General features: G+C 39.1%; 1 protein-coding gene across 3 annotated transcripts in view; it reads left to right on the forward strand.

The window, feature by feature from the left end:
* Positions 1-12,600: 12,600 nt before the first annotated feature.
* Positions 12,601-18,999, forward strand: part of A1CF (APOBEC1 complementation factor) — a 47,823-nt gene continuing 41,424 nt past the window's right edge. For all 3 annotated transcript variants that reach the window (XM_073353696.2, XM_073353697.2, XM_073353698.1), the window contains exon 1: positions 12,601-12,661. The gene's annotated coding sequence lies outside the window, so the exon portion shown is untranslated. The remainder of the gene's footprint in view (positions 12,662-18,999) is intronic.

Below are 18,999 nucleotides of genomic sequence, written 5' to 3' on the forward strand. Positions count from 1 at the left end.
TCTCTGTTATAAAATGAGTATTTTTAGAAGTTTGTGTCAACAAAAAATTCTAAAATCTATAAAAGCTTCATTTTTTCACATAAAGAGTTCTTAAGTTTTTCCTTCATATTTTCATAAAATATTTCTATATAAATATGTTGCTTTTAACTCATTGCTTAGTCATATATTGAAGTTTTAATGCTATTTGTAATAGGATATATCATTATTCTTTTCTAAACCAGAATTTAGTGATATGAGAAATAAAAGTGTCCAGACATATATGATTGAGGAAAGGATGGCCAGGAGGTAAATTGGGAAATTATCTGAGTAAATAGAAAGAATTAGCAAATAATTAGTTTCTCAGGAACTTGGTTCTATTGTCATACTCTGGAACATCAGTTAGAAGTTCACTCCCATCAGATACAGAACAACTCATTTTTAAAATTATATTATGGAGGCGTACTCTCTATAGTAAAGGTTGCAGCCGGCTTCCATTATTAAGCCATATCTTCTTTTTTCACAATTCAGTTTTGACATGGATTTTAGAAGCAAATATTTCATGAGACATCTAAAGTTACAAATTAATGCTTTATACTGCTTAACAGATGGCATTACCCTGTTTCAGGTGGCAGAAAACATTACCTCCTACTTCAGGCTATTTTCATGACAGTGACCATTAAAATAGTACAAGAATGTAAGTGGGAGCGGGAGGAAGTAAAATAGTAATCCAAATGACATCTTTAAAATCTGTTGTCTCATGATCCATCAGTGTCACTAACAAATGTCACATAGCTCTGGAGAGCTAAAAAATCATAAGTCTCTGATCATATCCAGTATTAGGTCATTGGTATGAAGGCTCATGAAAGATAACAGACTTTAAAAAACAACACAGCCCTCAGCACTGAACTAGGAACTGAATATAGAAAGTCTTAGTTATTGGAAAAGTAATTGCAATGCCTGAACATTGCTTACTATATTAACCACTCATTGCACAAAATATTATATGCTGAATATTTCTTATTAACATTGCCTTACCTTGTGTGTTTATTCAAATCTTATTTATTTTATTCCCTTTGCCAACAAACAACTCTGTGTTTTTCAAGATAGTATACAGTGTTGTGCTGACAATTACTAATATCCATTACTCAACTGCAGCTGATAAAAAAAAATCAATTAAACTACTTCCCTTTATCAAAAAAGGTCATTTTGTCTAAACCAAAACATTTCACAGAAACATAAAATGAGAGCAGGAATGCCAAGTGATCAGGGCCCTCACCAGAGAAATAGAAAACCCAAGTCCTAGTCCTGGCCCTGCCTGATTTGGAGCAGGGATTTAGAGCCCTGGAGTCAGTCTCTCACCCCAGCCCTATGAATAATTAGTTATACAAAGCAGAACAGTGGTAACAAGAGACTGAAAGAGAAAGAGACACGCACACACACACACTGTGCACAAGTTTCTGCTCTGAATCAGGCAGAGCAGCAGAGACTTGAGCCTAGGTCTCCCATATCCCAGGCAAGTGTTATTTTGGAGTGAGAGTCACTGATGATTCCCCCCCTCATAAAGCTTCTAAAGATCTCATATTGTCCTGCATTGTAATGAAATATTTCAAACCCGCCACCCCAAAAGAAATGTTTGTTAATCAGAATTTTTGTTTTCTGGTCAGCCCTACTCACCATTGCTATTCTTGTGTCCAAATTAGATGTGCCACTAATCTTGGCACCCACTTCCAATGTAAATGCTTTTAGGTCAGATATCCTCTGCTCTGGCCACTTCTTGGACTTTGAAATGTGAGAACTGCTTCTAAACCCCATTGGACATTTCAGTTTTATCTTTTGTGGTTGTACAATGGAATAATATGCCTGTTTTTGTCTTGGCATCTTTTGAGTGTGTAAATGTATAATTCATGGGAAAGACAGACAGTAAATAAATTAATAATATATAATTCTTTCTCCTTAAAACCAGGCTGCTTAGCAACACAGGTTGCCAAGAACATGAAGACATTTCCCTACCTAGTCTGTACTGGCTTTCCTTTGAATACAAAGTTCAGTTCAAGGCTTCTCTGTTGATGTTCAAAGCCCTTTGTGGATTGGCCACCTCTCCCTTCATGCTACAACAGCCACCACAGCAAGACTGTTGACTAGTAGAGAGAGGATTGTGAGTGCAGAGACAGGTCTCACATGAACTGAAGCTAGATTATGGTAATAACACTTTCAGAAATATAGAATTCATTTCCAATATTGCTAACCCCTGAAGGCTCAGAAGTCATGAGTGAGGCCCCCAAAAAGTTATGAGATGGTTTTAAAATCATGGGATAGTTTATTTCTATTGCAAATTTTTTTTATTTCATTTTTTTGTGTGCTATTTTTTTTTGTTATTTTTATTTCCCTCTGGATTTTGAGCCTATAGGGTGCACTTGGGTTATATTACAGTGTTTTCTTCTCAGACACTCACCTGCACCGGCAGCTCCCTGAGCCTTAGGCCAGTTCTAAGATGGTGAGAATTACACCGAGAGCTGCTCTATTCTACCCTGGCTGTCCACTGACACCTACAATGGTCCTGCTACCATCTGGGAATTGCCAGGACATACTGCACACACTGGCCATGCTCCCTCTTATCCCCCAACAGACCCCCAGCATGGACAGTTGTGGGGGTGGTAGCACAGGAATTGGCTATGCTGGCTCTATGTCCATGCCAGAGGAATCCCTAACAGAGGAGATCTAGATGCTGTCTTCTCCCTTTATGCCGCAAGAGCCTTGAATAGGGAGCAGAGTGAGGCTCAGGAAAGAGCCCATTGTGTCCACCTGAGGCATAAGGCTTCTGGAAACTACTGTCAGGGCAGCACCCCTCCATTCTTCTGGCCTCCTCCCCCAATCTGAACAGCAGCTTAAAGTCACAGTCTACCCCTTAGTCAACAAAATAAGGCTCAGATGAAAAAAAGTACAATCTTGTTTACAATTAATATTCCCTATTGGCTATGAGACAAAAATCTCAAATGTTCACATTGCTATTTTGAGAAGATTTTTCTTCATTAGTTAAATAGAATATATAATACACAAGCCTTGACAGACATATAAGGGTTTTCTACGTATTTCCCACTATTGCTCAAAATGACATCACATACCACTGGTGATTCATTTGCTAGATAAAAAAGCATTAAAGGAATGTCTGTGTCTGTAAGTCTCACTTTCATTTCCCAGCCTCATTACCCCCAAACAGGAGGTGGTATTTCTCTTAGTGGAATATGTACTCTTGACATATTCAAGGCTTAAATTCCCAAAGCAGAGACTAATAGTGTGTGCCAAACTTGAAATGCAATGGATCAGATTTTCAGAAGTGCTGAGCACTTACAGTTCCAGCTCACTCAATGAGAGCTATGAATGACTCAGCACTGCTGAGCAATCAGATCTAATGTTTGAAGCCTGACCTCCAGAAATCACTGCCTACTTTGGAAGTGTAGGCCTGCACTCCCATGCTCCTTTAATTCACTCCCCAATATTAACAATTGTAATTTGCCTTTTTCTACCCAGTGTGCATGCTAAGGTCATTTTCAAAGGAGGGGGAGGGTGACTCAGGTGTGCAATAAGGTATTTTGAGTGCTTAGTTTTAGATGGTTTGGAAATCTGGGGCAGCTCCAAAATGGAGCTGGACAGTGCTAAAGTTGTGAAGTTTTCAGCTCTGTCTGGGTGTCTGAGATGCCAGAGTGCTTTGACACTAGCTGTGTCTATAAGTCTATGAGATTTTCATTAAGGCAGCTGTCATTAACTTTTGGTACCCAGCAACTGCTGTGAACATGAAGTACCAAATATTAAGCACTGTTCCTTCACTTTTCTTGGACCCTAGCACCCAGCAATAAGCCTTACAGAATGCAAGCAGTGACTACCAGATAATCTGAAAAAACAGCAACGCCAGAAAGCCTACAAAATCTCAAGCAGTTGCTGGGACAAGATACTGCAACCCTTCCCCTTTCCCCATCCTACGTAGACATAAGCGCAGACTGATGAAGGGTCCTTCTCCCCCGCATCATCGCTGAGTTATCGGAACAGCTAGTTTTCCATTCCCCAGCCTCATTATCCTCTAATCTCACAAGATGATTGAACTTTTTGCTTTGCCCACAGGCACCACAATATTCTGAAAAAAAACATTAGTCACATTTTCATGGGCAACATGAATAGTTTCACAACTATTCATTCAGCCTGCTGTCACCACAAATTTTTTTAGTGATCAGCCTACCCTAGTAGTCCCAGGAGTCAGTCCAGCTGGATGCTACTTGTAGGCCCAGCTCCACCAGCACTTCATGGAGCTTGAGCCCCCTTGAGCCCAAACCTCAGCTTCCCTAGGTGGTTCCATTAATTCATGTGTATCTGTCTCCTCAGACATATTAACTTACTAATGTGCACATTGTAATGTGCCACCAGTCTGTTGCAGACACCTGAATCTTATTTTAGAAAAGTTATTTGGCTTTTCTATTACCATTCTAGTGGAACTGTGGGCAGCTATACCTATGCTCTGTCTTTGTGAAGGCTCATCAAGAGGTATTCTGTGCAAGAAGGAAGGAGACAGTACTAAACAATGAATTTTCTAATACAGTCGTATTTGTGATTGTTCTCTGCAACTCTGCATGGTATATATAATGTTTGCCATCCCCTATGCTAGCGCTGATAAAAGGTGGCTCTCATAAAATCCCTGCATTATCTCCAGTTGTTTATTTTATCAGTGGGTGAAATTGCATATTGTGTTGTTTCACCATGGCCTTAAGAAAATCTTCCAAGTACTGGGATGCAGCTGATGCCAGCAATGTCCGCAGTGATCCTCTGGAATTATGCCAAAAGTGGTGTTGGTCATGGGTTGGATAGTAACTGCTGCCCTACCAGCCATCTTTTAGAGGGTCTGAAATTCTATGGCTCCTTCCCAGTCCATCCAATAGCCCCCTCAGCTTATTTGGATCCAGAATAGACTGGCCCATTGTAGCACAGAAAGCATGTGTCAAGTCCCATAGTATGACCACTCTGCTCACTCATGCCCTCTGCAGAGGTTAAGTAGTGTGGAGACACTAGCCTGATACCTCACTCATGGGTGAATTTCACTCCCTTACATTAAGAATGTAGGAAATAATTGTCTCTCTGCCTTTTCTCTTCAAATGTCAGTGTGCGGAAAATGTTTAGTCATTCCTGTGCACAAGTGTGCATGGATCAGGGAAAAAGAGATGGGTTTATTTTCTATTTCCATTAACAAGATACAAATTAAATGTCAAGTATTAAAAAAATGAATTTCACAAACTGGCAGCTTCAAGGACAGGTCCCTGTTTAAAAAAAATATGCAGATAGCAGGAGTGTTTCGGGAGACAACACTAAAAGTACAGTGAGCCTTCTGTGGATCATCTATAGAGATGTAGCCATATTCTTTGTATTTTGTAAGCAATCTGCCCCGTTTGGCTTTTATAGTGGATCCGAAAACGTAGACCCCTCCCCCCACCCCACCATTACAAAGAAGCCGAGTATTTTAATCCCCGTGAGAGAAAGAACAATTCTTCTATCCTTTTTTGCAATACAACACTTCGATACCTATTTCCAGATGTTTCACCAAGTAGGAAGAGCAAGCACCATGAAATCAACAAGCACCATATGACCAGCCAGCTCTGCACAGAATGTGTCATGGCAGTTTACTAACTGCTGACTAACACATAATGAAAACGGGCAGAGAAATCAAAGATTTTGATTTTATGTGATTTTATTATTGTGCTATTTGGGGCTGTGTAATTAAACCCTTACACAATATTTTATACAGATGTTTTGAATCACTTAATTGGGAGGTTTGAGTTCTTCCTACCATCTTCATTATTCAGGTTTCAGAGTAACAGCCGTGTTAGTCTGTATTCGCAAAAATAAAAGGAGTACTTGTGGCACCTTAGAGACTAACCAATTTATTTGAGCATAAGCTTTCGAGAGTTACAGCTCACTTCATCGGATGCATACTATGGAAACTGCAGAAGACATTATATACACAGAGACCATGAAACAATACCTCCTCCCACCCCATTCTCCTGCTGGTAATAGCTTATCTAAAGTGATCACTCTCCTTACAATGTGTATGATAATCAAGTTGGGCCATTTCCAGCACAAATCCAGGTTTTCTCACCCTCTGCCCCCCCCGCCCCCCAAACTCACTCTCCTGCTGGTAATAGCCCATCCAAAGTGACCACTCTCTTTACAATGTGTATGATAATCAAAGTGGGCCATTTCCAGCACAAATCCAGGTTTTCTCACCCTCTGCCCCCCCCGCCCCCCAAACTCACTCTCCTGCTGGTAATAGCTTATCCAAAGTGATCACTCTCCTTACAATGTGTATGAAAATCAAGGTGGGCCATTTCCAGCATAAATCCAGGTTTTCTCACCCTCTGCCCCCCCCCCCCGCCCCACACAAACTCACTCTCCTGCTGGTAATAGCCCATCCAAAGTGACCACTCTCTTTACAATGTGCATGATAATCAAGGTGGGCCATTTCCAGCACAAATCCAGGTTTTCTCACCCCCCACCCCTTTTTCCAAAAACCACACACACAAACTCACTCTCCTGCTGATAATATTTCATCCAAAGTGACCACTCTCCCTACAATGTGCATGATAATCAAGGTGGGCCATTTCCAGCACAAATCTAAGTTTAACCAGAATTTCGGGGGGGGGAGGAGGGATAGGAAAAAACAAGGGGAAATAGGCTACCTTGCATAATGACTTAGCCTCTCCCAGTCTCTATTTAAGCCTAAATTAATAGTATCCAATTTGCAAATGAATTCCAATTCAGCAGTTTCTCGCTGGAGTCTGGATTTGAAGTTTTTTTGTTTTAAGATAGCTACCTTCATGTCTGTAATCGCGTGACCAGAGAGATTGAAGTGTTCTCCAACTGGTTTATGAATGTTATAATTCTTGACATCTGATTTGTGTCCATTTATTCTTTGACGTAGAGACTGTCCAGTTTGACCAATGTACATGGCAGAGGGGCATTGCTGGCACATGATGGCATATATCACATTGGTGGATGTGCAGGTGAACGAGCCTCTGATAGTGTGGCTGATGTGATTAGGCCCTGTGATGGTGTCCCCTGAATAGATATGTGGGCACAGTTGGCAACGGGCTTTGTTGCAAGGATAGGTTCCTGGGTTAGTGGTTCTGTTGTGTGGTATGTGGTTGTTGGTGAGTATTTGCTTCAGGTTGCGGGGCTGTCTGTAGGCAAGGACTGGCCTGTCTCCCAAGATTTGTGAGAGTGTTGGGTCATCCTTCAGGATAGGTTGTAGATCCTTAATAATGCGTTGGAGGGGTTTTAGTTGGGGGCTGAAGGTGAGGGCTAGTGGCGTTCTGTTATTTTCTTTGTTAGGCCTGTCCTGTAGTAGGTGACTTCTGGGAACTCTTCTAGCTCTATCAATCTGTTTCTTCACTTCCGCAGGTGGGTATTGTAGTTGTAAGAATGCTTGATAGAGATCTTGTAGGTGTTTGTCTCTGTCTGAGGGGTTGGAGCAAATGCGGTTGTATTGCAGAGCTTGGCTGTAGATGATGGATCATGTGGTGTGGTCAGGGTGAAAGCTGGATGCATGTAGGTAGGAATAGCGGTCAGTAGGTTTCTGGTATAGGGTGGTGTTTATGTGACCATTGTTTATTAGCACTGTAGTGTTCATTATTAGCACTGTAATATTCATTATTAGCACTGTAGTGTTCATAATCTTCATTATGCTTTTATGATTGCACAATGGCACACAACTAACAATTAAAATATAAAGGAGCTTGTTCGTTCAAATTAAATTTAAAAAAAAGTTGTTTCTTGAGTTGGAAGCATTTTTACTCTATTTAGCCATCAGAAAAATGAAACATCAAGCAAGCGGCACAATTTTTACCAGTAATGGGGTTTTAAAAAATGAGTGATTACATTTTATTCCTAAACATGTCACTAAAAAACAAGAAGCAGGACAGCTCTTTAAAGAAGAGAGAAATACTTGCCAAAATATTCACAAGATGGGGAAAAGTCTGCAGAGAATCTGATATAGTCTCTCCTCTAAAAAGGTGGGGTTTGTGGCTGCACATATCTATTCAGGGGACACCATCCTAGGGCCTAATCACATCAGAAGCTCGTTCACCTGCACATCTACCAATGTGACATATGCCATCATGTGCCAGCAATGCCCCTCTGCCATGTACATTGGCCAAACCAGACAGTCTCTTCGTAAAAGAATAAATGGACACAAATCAGACGTCAAGAATTATAACATTCAAAAAGCAGTTGGAGAACACTTCAATCTCTTTGGTCACTCGATTACAGACCTAAAAGTGGCAATTCTTTAACAAAAAAACTTCAAAAACAGACTCCAACGAGAGACTGCTGAATTGGAAGTAATTTGCAAACTGGATACAATTAACTTAGGCTTGAATAAAGACTGGGAGTGGATCTGTCATTACAAAAGTAAAACTATTTCCCCTTGTTTATTCCCCTGCTCCATTCCCCACTGTTCCTCAGACATTCTTGTCAACTGCTGAAAATGACCCACCTTGATTTGGCCCACTACAAAAAGTTTTTCCCCCCACTCTCCTACTGGTAATAGCTCACCTTACCTGATCATTCTCGTTACAGTGTGTATGGTAACACCCATTGTTTCATGTTCTCTATGTATATAAATCTCCCCACTGTATTTTCCACTGAATGCATCCAATGAAGTGAGATGTAGCTTATGCTCAAATAAATAAATGCGTTAGTCTCTAAGGTGCCACAAGTACTCCTTTTCTTTTTGCGAATATAGACTAACACAGCTGCTACTCTGAAACCTGTCAGGATGGGGACAAGGGCTCCTGGCCATCTGGCCCCAAAAGATTAAATATCTGCAGGAAGTCAGGTCTGAACCTCATGCATTCATGTGACATCCTTGTGGCCCAGAAGCTCTTCCTGCTGTGCTGATGTTACTGTTCCCTCTCAAGAGGGCAGCCTTCACTTGAACCCATGATTATTTAGAAAGCCATTTAGCTTTATGACTGAATTCCTCTCGCAATGCTCGAAAACAAAACAGCCTGGGTTCAGGACTCTACAGTGTAAACTCTGTGTAGCATTTCAAGAGTTAAAAATAGGAATAACTTTTTGGGATACCATGGTTCACCATTGCTTCTGTTGTCAGAAAATGTGTTTTATCTTATATACAAGTTCTCCCTTCCAGTGCACATGCAATCACCTCCCACCAACTTTAATACGCTCCCACAGGAATGGTAATAGGTTGCAAAAAGCATAAACACAGCATAAAGCATATTACAAGACTGTACGCTACCTGCACATGCCTGTGCTGGTAGAAGTGAGGTAGTGTCTACTGATACTTATGCACCAGAAGATTCAATGGTCATTAAACAAATACTACAAACACCACCTGTACTGTTCTGGTTTCTTGGTCTGTGTGCCAAGGATTTTGTCCCTGCATTTTACTCTGAACTCTGAATTTCCTGGCTTTTTTCCAGTTATGCTTTTTTTAAAATAATTTTTGTATTGCCAACTTGTGCCACTGCAACACCATCAAATTGATAAATATAATGCAGTGCCAGTGAGATTTGTTTGGCTTATTAACATGACTCAGTTCCACTGTTTAACAAATAGATTCTGCTCGCTTTGGGTAAGCCCCTCTGTAATCTAGTCACATTGTGGAGTTTGGCTAGTTCCTTTAAAAACTAGACACACACTGATATGGCACTTTTCCAATTCTAAAGTATCAGCAAACTGTATAAATATTTGAAATTCCTGAAAACAAACCCTAAAAATTTTAGTTTAATACTAATTCAGTGCAATGGCACGATGGAAAACTCCCCAAAGTCCAGAACGCTTATTAGGGCCCAAACCTGCTACCGTTTGTATCAACTGGAATGTTACTACCCTGAGCAGTCTCACTGATGCAAGGCAAAATTCTGACAGCAGTAAACATGTGCAGGATTAGATCTTTAGCGTTATATATTTAAACTTTAATGAACATGGCGACCCACATTAGAGCACACTCTGTCAAGTCATTCAGATATATTAATTTCATTATTAAATTGTGCTGAAGAGATTTGAAATTGAAATAAAATATTTTCCATTATACAGGAACTTCATTCTTAATTTCAGGGAATCTAAGGGAAATTTTCCTTTACTTACTAATTCTTACTTTGAGATCTTTTATGCCAGTCTAGATGCCTGACATTAGATGGAAACAGTACCTGGAAACTTTTCTGTTGGACTTCACGATCAATCTCTTTCCACTCGCCTCCATCTCTGGCAATTCATTCAAAAGCAGTGTGATGATTTTCCACTCTCCCAGAAATATTTACAATCTGCTCAACAGATCCAATGTACAGCCTGTTCCAGCTATGTGAAGAACAGATAGGGATGGTTAGGTTTTGTCTATACCAGTGGTTTTCAACATTTTTTCATTTGTGAATTTTGAATGGATGTGCAGACCCCTTTGGAAATCTTAGACATAGTCCATGGACCACAAGTTAAAAAACACTGGTCTATACCATGAGCAATTTGCTATCTTGGGCTATATTATTGTTGTCACCAGATGGCACTGTTATAAATAGTCTTACAGGTTTTTTTAAGCAGGAGAGCAAGTTTTTAGAAAATTGTAGGATGTTGCTTTTCTTACTGAGTTTCTTGGGGAAGCGTAGGTGCCAAGCAGCAAAGGAAGTTGTGCTCTTCCTTAATCTAACTAGAGTTAACTTTTAGGGTAGAGTTGCTCTTTTGGAACCAGGTGTTTGGATTTGAGCTGGGACCCCTGAAAGAGGGAATTTCCTGCATGCTGTTTGCAACTACCTCTGGTCCAGGACCTCTTAAATAGGACAAGTTGCATAAAGAATATATCCAGACTCTGCATCACTAATTTCTCCTCCATTAGGAAGTCATCATGAAAGTCTCCAAAATATGCTATTTCTCAAAGGGGCAATGTTTTTTTTCTTGCTGGTTTATATATGTGATGGTGTTTGCATTGTCTAACTATATACACTGACTTCATAGTGTGGAAGAATAAGTGACCACTTTCATCTAGAAGTGGTTGATCAATCACTTCCTGTTTTGTCTGTGACTCAGTATTCCTCCCATAGGGAGGATTTCATGGGGGCAGGTTGGTGGTGAGGCAAGAAGGGGGATGCTCATGGGAATTTCTAACTAGTTTTCATCTTTCTACTTTTATCAGAGGAAGTGTGGCAGACTGGGATACGGCTACTCATTTCTGGAAATCCTTGGAGAATGGCGTGCCACAAGTACTCCTTTTCTTTTTCCTACAAGAGGAAATCTTAAAAACAACTATTTAAAAATGCAGGCAATAAAACATTTCAAAACTATAGTCCCTGAAGTTCCCTCATCAGTGGATATTTTGTCATTGTTCCCCTGGTCCTGTTCATCGCTGTGGATTCCCTAGCGGGTCCTTATTACCTAAATACTTCCCATTGTGACAAAAGTAATGCAAGATGTTTTGGAATAGGATAGGTACTCATATGAGGTTATAAGAAGAAGAGGATGGATTTGCTCCTGGAAGCAAAATTTTCTGATGGCATAGCAAGTTATAATTTGGGACTGAAGTGCACCAGATCCAAGAAGCAGCTGTGGCCTGTTTTTCTTACATTAAAGGAGCTTATAACTGAAAAATTGTTTTAGCAGTTTTAAATTTGTGCAGGATTTGGGGTCTTTTTTTTAAAACCACCAGAACACAATGCAATTCCCACACCTAACAACCCCCTTATTTCTTGCTGGAAATATAGTCTTAAAAGGTTTAAATGTTGCATTTTAAAAGTATTGTGTATTTAGTTCATTTGCAACTGAGATTTTTCTTAGAGGAACAGGGGTGAAGAGAAATCATCTTTCAGCACCTACCAATGAAATTTTTGTATGTAAACTGAACTGTTAGAGCACTACTTGGGATTTTCAAAATGTGTTTCCATACATATTGGCTGTATGTTCGTAAGTGTTATTCTGTGAAAGACATAATTAGCCTTGAGATTTCTTTGCAATGGGCAATGCGTTTTTGTCCTATTTCCCACTGTAGCTATTATTCTGTTTATTTGGAGAACAAATAAGGTTATGTGATGCTCATCAATTTTCTAAGTTGTAAGACCCTATTCAGTTTATGGACTGAAAGCTTGTGTTATGTAATATGGACAAAGTTCTTACCTGACTTAAATATTGTACTTATAGCTAAATACCTGAACAAAAGTAGTATGTAAGACAGGGTAGGTACTGTATAGATGAGATAGGACACCCATATCTTCCCTCAAGAGCTACATTAGAACCCTGTTAAGAGAACAAAGTTAAAGAATCTGATCTTTAAAGTGAGGATGTGTGAACCAGGAAATTAGATTAAAAACTAAACGTAATCAATTTCAAAATGGTATTGCATTCCCAGCTTATATACTTCTATTCGAGTTAAATTCTGACTTAGTCTTTTGAATTTTGTAAACAAATGCAGTTCATGTAGATATTGTCTGAGCTGCAGTGACCCAATTAGCTGGTCAAAGGGCTGCATGGAACTGAGAGATAGGGTGAGTTAAAGTTTAACCTGCAGGGACTGTAAACCAAGCTGAGGCTGCTGAACCTTTGGAGTTTGATATGATGATTAGAGAATAACCAGAGTGACACGTCGCAAATTCCCCATAATCAAGGCGAACTTTTCCGGGTGGTGATCTCTGAAATTGCTCAGGTACAGTCCATGTTGTTTGGTTTTTCCATCTTAAGTCTCTAAAAAGAGGGAATATTGTTATCTAGCTAAAAGCAGCTTTCATCGCTATCTGCTTTACTAGGATTTGTAAGGAGTGTTTTAATTACAGCTTGCTTGCTTTCTACAAAGGAGCCACTGGAAAATTTTAATGCACATGTTAGAGAATATAGGAAGGACCCGCATTCACACTTTTCATGTGTTCTGCTTATTTCTTGCGTTAATTTCTCTAACTCAGAAGCAATGAGGAGGTGAGCACTCTTGAAAGCTTACCACCACTGAACATCACAGGCTGTGCTAGATTGCTCATTGTTGTGTCAGACAGAAAAGTGCTGAAGCAGGCATAGTAGTGACAACAGCTAGAGACGGCACTTCTTGCTCTTGATCAGATTTCACATCAGCTTACAGTCTTTATGCCCCAGGCTCTTTAGCTAGTGCCCCCCCACCCCACCCCACCCCCGCCAAAAGCTTTTGCAAGCCTCAGAAAGCAAGTGGGGCATTCAAAGAACTCCACCTGCCCAACGTTGCCATCATTTTTTTATGGATAGTGAAAAGGTGAAGGAAAGAGAAGGGGGATTTTACCCAAGATAATTCACTTTTGAGTTGTTAAATCACAACTTTCCATTGCTAATCATCAGGATATTGGATCATTTCACCAACAAGCTGGGTATATTTCCCAAGATCTATTTTTACAATATTTCTTCATCCTTTTATAAAATGTTATTCTCCATTTTGTAGGCAATCACTGCTCCAAAATACCTGAGTTCATATACACAACTTCATCAAAACAGGGGGAAAAAAGTATAATGTTTAATATATTAAGCTTCTCAAATAGTTTCTCCTTCCCCACTCCCGCAAGATATATATATAAGGCTTCAAAGATCACACATGTGGGTGTGAGGTTGACTTCTTTATTAAACGAATCAAAAGTCTTAGATTTTTTTGATGTTTAAAATAAAAGGGGGAGTAGATTCAGTAACAAACGTCATCTTTAGAGGGAGTTTTTTGGCATGTTTATGGTTTTCTGTAATAGAGTTGTGTTGATTGTTTCTTTCACGTTCAAAAGCCCCAAACAATTGGTAATGAACAAATATTTAATTATGTGGTCTAAGATCTTTTTAAACTATATGCATAAGCCATTTTTCAAGAGTAAATAAGATATGTAAATGGAGTGTGCACAAGCTTTTAGTTTATATTAATATTAATCTTGTAAAGAACCTGTGGACTGTAATCACTACCCATCACATCTGTGGCTTTTTTGAATAGCCTAAATGTAGGTTAGCTTTCAGAGTTCCCATTTTGCTACCCCTATTGGCACTGAGTAGTAATAATTTTCATTATGACCACGTGAAGATAGATACTATATGTAAGGGTGTCAGAATTGAGCTCTGCGGTTGTACTGCTAATACAGGACCCGATTCTGCAAACGCAACCAACCAAAGTGCTTAATACCCTAAGTGTTTCTGGGGTAAAAGCCTGGGGGAAAGCAAAACATTTCTTCTCTTTGGATTAATTGGAAAAAATAGTTTAAGAAAGAATACTTTGTTAATTAAGAATCTTAGTTGAGGACTTAAAAGGGGGTGAAGAGTATCCTTAAAATTCCAGTTAAGAACTGAATGGTTTCTCAAGTAAATATGCATTTTTAGTTAGTGAATTCAGTAGCTGTTTTCAAAGAACGCTACTCTTCACAAGCAGTGGTACTGCTGTATGACAGCAAAATGGCCTTCATTAGATGTGTCTTTGAATGACTCAATATGTTCAAACAAGACACTATATTGATCTACACAGGATAAACACCATTTTGTTATCTTATTCATGGAAACAGTAACTAGGTTTCTCTAAAGAGCATTGCTAACAAGAAAGACCTGAATGCAAAGAGTAGTATATTGGAAATGGAAATTTCCATCTGAGTAAGAAATTATTTCAAGGTATCAGCTGCTTTATGGTAGACTGATCTTTGTACAATGCATATTGAAGTGTCATAAGTACATAATTTGGGCACTGAGAACCTCTCTATCCAAAGCACATTCAATATTGTGAATTTATCCTTTCTCCCTGTTCAGTGCCACAGAGAACAGCCACATGACAAACTAATTGATTGATGCTGAGCAGTTGCACAGTAGTGGAGCCAGGTTTTGTAACTAAGAGGAGTTGGGGGAGGGGAGGAGGTAGGCTGAATAGTTGAAAAATGTGTTTGAAAAAGTACCATGCATATACCTAAAGGGCTCAGGGTGGGGGAAGGGAGACCATCCCCTTTGCCCCCCTGTTGGTTCTGCCACTGCAGCAGCTACTCCCACTGACTTGCATATGTTCAGCTCCTCTCAGGACTTGGCTCAAGATAATTTGATTTTTGAAATAGCAACATTTATGTAGTGCCTTTCATCCTGAAAGATCACAAAGTATTTTACAAACTCTGCCTCTCTCACTCTCAAGATTCATCACTTCACATACCAAACTGCACTTATTTCTTTAGTAAAAAGAGCTACGCAACGTTTTAGGAAAGGAAGTAGAGAGTACTGCACCAATTGAAGTTGCAAGGGGATTTCAGTAGGCAGAACACAACTATTCATATTAGAATTCGGGGGGGTGAACAATCCCAGTCTAATAAGAAGATACCTCTGAAGACCATGAGTGATCAGAACCTCATTGTCACACTTAATCTGACAAATAGCTCTCATATTTTATATCACCACACCTATTCTCTCACTTTAAAATGAAGCATAATGTTCAGCAGAGCTTCCCCAAACCATCATCACGCAGAAATTATACTCAAGGAGCAAGTGTTCCTGAATGCTTATTGCCTCAGGAAAACACAGTAGATGAAAGATTCATAGTTCATACACAGATACTATAGACGACTAGAGTAAAATGACATAAGCAAAATAATACTATAATAAACTTGGATTTTTCTTATGTTGGGGATTTATTATGCCTATGTTCACATTTTCTTTTCAAAGTATTTTAACATAGAAAGGTGAAAGAAAATCATTTAGAAAAGAAAAAATATTAGAGCACTTGCCAAATGGGTATAAGGGGTGGAATCAATCCGATATTCCTGGTTCTCAGCCAGTGATAACTTGGCAGTATATTTTCAACAGTGTGATGTCACAGATTTAACTACTTGAGTGATCACTGCTCATTAAGATGTATTTATAAACATACCCATTGATTTAAATGCAGTCATTAACAGCTTTTTAATGATGAGTACTGAAATTGGTTTTCCCCTGTTGCAATGTCCATTTCTTAACTGATTATTGGCTTCAGCAAGAAACAACAGAGAAAGTAATAATTATCCCCTCAACTTCTATGGCAGCAATTCTCCTTGCTGGTGTCATGTTACTCAAGGCTAGAGTGGGAAGGCTGTATTCCTAGTAGTGTAGAATATGATAATATTGCACTGTTGTAGCACCAGATACTAATCCTGGGTCATTGTAGGTCCAAATGCTTGTGGGAACATATTTTTATTTAATTTATAAATGCATTTAGTGGGAGTTATGGCTTGGAAAATGTCCCCAATATACATGAAATAGCAAGAGCTAGAGCAAGGTTTAGGGGAGGATGATTCACCCTTCACATAGCAGCTTGTAGAAAGCACAAAGCAGAATATAGGTCGGAAGGGATGAATTAGGGTTGCCAACCCTCCAGGATTGTCCAGCAGGTTCCAGGAATAAAAGATTAATCTTTACTTAAAGATTAAATCATGTGATGAAACCTCCAGGAATATGTCCAACCAAAACTGGCAATCCTAGGATGAATACTCCCTTGTGTATGAGTGGACTCCTATGGTCTTTTGCACTGTTCAAAAGCTGGTATTAGTCTACTAAAAAACAGAAGCATCCATGAAGATATTGCAAATGAAAATCTGATCCAGACATGCCAAGGTTTCCCTTCCCTCCTCCCCTCCGTTTCCTTCTAAGTAATTGTAATAATTGTGAAAGGGCCCAGATTTCGTGTAGCCTAAGTCATAAAACAATCTTCAGATGCTAAAGAACTCGCTACTATGGGGTTTTGAACCAGTAACTTCAAAGGTGAAAAAGCTATACAAGGAATTGACAATCTGCTGCTCCTCTTAGCCGCTTCTACTTTCTGAATTTTTAACCCTTCATTCAGCAGTCAAGTAATGTTTTCTGGTACATTACAAAACTGAATTACAAATCAATTTTCAAAAAAAGTGTATGTGAATTTAATTGGTTAAAAGTTAATCCACTCTCAGCACACAGATGGATAGTTTCTACCTATTGAAAGACACTATTTTTTAAAAAAAATCTTAACAGCAGCAACAAACCAAATCTCTGGAACAATCAGAGTTTAAGAGGGTAACAGCATAACTCAGAGGTACCTACGTCCTACTTTGTTGCCATCCATTTTTGAAGGATTTTTATGGCTGTCAGTGAAAATGTTATGCTGTGTGTTAAGTTCAGAGATAATTATTTCTGCTTACCCCTCAGAAAGACTTTTAGGAAATGTTTTTGGAACATGATAGGCAAGGATTTCCCCACAGGCTCCTTTAGAAAATAAATTAAAAATAGTCAACACCAGATTCCAGTGATTAATACCTTGTGTTATCCTGAAAGTACCTCACCTGTTAGTTCAAACAGCTTGCTGAAAGTAGGTTTTTCACTGGAGTTCATGAACAGGCTACTGACATACTGTGGTCTAAACAAATTGATCCAATCCAAGGATTTAAAAGAATAAAATCAATAAAAATAAGGGTAATCGTGATTTCACATATAATGAAAGCCATTTATTTCTTGCTAGTATACCACAGTGCAAAAGCTGCTGCCAGCATTGCACATACCTCTCAAATCTGAAGCAGGACTGAGTGTGTTGGATGGTGGTTATATGTTACAGTATATACCTATTATAAATTCTCCAATAGTCTTCAACATATCAGATCAGTATAAATACATATCCATTACATTTTAAGAACAGTCTGAAATTCATTGCTCTGCAGACTGCCAGCATAATGCCCGTGCATTGCGTAAGTCACCAAAACACACAGTAATCTCTGCAGGAGTGTGACAATACCAAACAGTCATAAATCCATACTCTGTGCATTTTTTTACCAGGTAACATACAGTCAGAGTAAGGTCTTCCCACCAGACAAATGTTTCCAAAGAGAGGCTGAAATGACTGGACTTTAGTAAATCATTTACTTTCTGCTGCTGTAGTCACCAAAAAGCAAGTTACAACACCAGCTGGGTTGCTTTTGCTACCTTAGGAGAAATAGTAAATTTCAGTATTGGGTATCTTTGAGATCAGTTACTTTACAATTTTAATTGTAAATATAATTTTTAAATTGATAAGGTATACATTAATGTTCTCAGAGTATAGCACAAAAGATCACAACCAAGAAGCAAATGTCATGAAAAATGTATCATCTTTTATAGGTAAGAAACAAGCTACTTCTTAAGTCCTCCACTGTAAGACAAATTTTCCAGACCTCAAATCATTCTCGTAGCTCTTTTCCGAAACCTTTCCAAGTTGTCAGCTTCTTTTCAGAGCATTGCACTGAAAGCGCACATTTAGTTGGTTATCTACCATGATTCCTACATGAAATCATCATGTTAACCATTTTGCAGTTATGAGAAAATGGTGAAGAGAGTTCATACAGTAAAGTACTTATAGCATTTTGGATAAACTTGGATTCAATGTATTATTAAATTCATGCCTGAGCAAAAGGCTAATACAGACCTCTGCAGCATTCAAGTGGGCAAATCTGAATTCATTCATGGGAACCTACATGGGGTTTCAGAAATGTACAGATCAGGAACTGGGGCTACTTCATACCACATTAACTGAAAAAAAGGCTGTTACAGTAGTTCTCTATCTAGGTCACTGCTGAGGACAGAGACAGCAGGAAAGTAACAACCTGAAAAATTCAGCTGCTATGGAAACACACTTGTGCAAGTGACTCATTAGAATGCAGTAATTCAGCTTGCCTCACTCACAGATTCCAGTAGGCCTACCAGTGTTAGTAAGGCAAATGGGGTTTGACCTGTGATCTTTCCATCTAGATAAATATATTTCCTAATAAGAAAAGGAGGACTTGTGGCACCAAAGAGACTAACAAATTTATTTGTTAGTCTCTAAGTTTCTACAAGTCCTCCTTTTCTTTTTGCAGATACAGACTAACACGGCTGCTACTCTGAAACCTGTCATATTTCCTAATGTAGGCCCTGATACACAGCATAAAAAAATATGACTCAGATACTGACCCATAGCAGAGGAGCACATAGTGCAGTTTGTGCACCACGGTAGCCTTCGTTACACCTTCCGCTTGCTAATGGTCTCAAGAGGACCAATGTCCGATTAGAATCATC

The sequence above is a fragment of the Lepidochelys kempii genome, chromosome 7 (genome assembly GCF_965140285.1).
Source record: "Lepidochelys kempii isolate rLepKem1 chromosome 7, rLepKem1.hap1, whole genome shotgun sequence".
NCBI classification, from domain to species: domain Eukaryota; kingdom Metazoa; phylum Chordata; order Testudines; family Cheloniidae; genus Lepidochelys; species Lepidochelys kempii.